Raw genomic sequence first — 817 nt, 5'->3', positions numbered from 1 at the left:
CATGTTGAAAAAAGAAGTGTAATAATGGGAGTAGTAATTGGCCAGATTTTCATTAGAATATCTAATATTTCATAAGAATATTGATACATAATTTTTTTCCTATTCAATTCTTTTGTCTCCCAAAATGTGTAATAAACATGCTTCAAGTCCTGGTGTCCTCTACAGTGCACATGTATGAAATCAAGTCATATTTTGATTTGAAACCCCATAACATTTTCCTGAGATGTTGATTTATGACACACAATTTGAAAATTAATCAGATTTAGATTTTAATTACAAAATATTATCATATTTCCATAAGGATGTACAATTTTATCACTAAATTAATGTCAGCCATTTTTAAAGACCAAGGAGAGGGAGTGGTCTCGGTGAAACAGCCAATCATGTGGTGTCTCTGGAAAGCCCTGCATGTGCTCTGTACAGGACTCCAGACTTACAACTGTGGCATGTGAGGTCTCAGAGAAATCACTCAAATATAATGTCCACTACAGAGCCAAAAACTCCATAGCTGGAGTTCTCAGGAGGATATAATAAAAGGACACAAATTACAACTAGAACTACAAACACAAATGATACACACATTTAATGTTTAGTTATACATCTGGCATTCAATGGTTCAATTTAATAGATTCCACTTTCATGAAAACGTTTGCAGTTTGTTTGTAAAATTTGTGATTACAGTTGTCAGGGAAGTCGTGGCCTAATGGTTAGAGAGTCGGACTCATAACCCAAAGGTTGTGGGTTCGAGTCTCGTACCGGCAGGGGGTGTAGGTGGGGGGAGTGAATGTACAGCGCTCTCTCCCACCTTCAATACCAC

The sequence above is a fragment of the Sinocyclocheilus grahami genome, unplaced genomic scaffold (assembly GCF_001515645.1).
Source record: "Sinocyclocheilus grahami isolate Dianchi unplaced genomic scaffold, SAMN03320097.WGS_v1.1 scaffold893.1, whole genome shotgun sequence".
Lineage (NCBI taxonomy): Eukaryota > Metazoa > Chordata > Actinopteri > Cypriniformes > Cyprinidae > Sinocyclocheilus > Sinocyclocheilus grahami.
The sequence above is the reverse complement of the archived record's forward strand: the minus strand, read 5'-3'. Positions refer to the sequence as shown.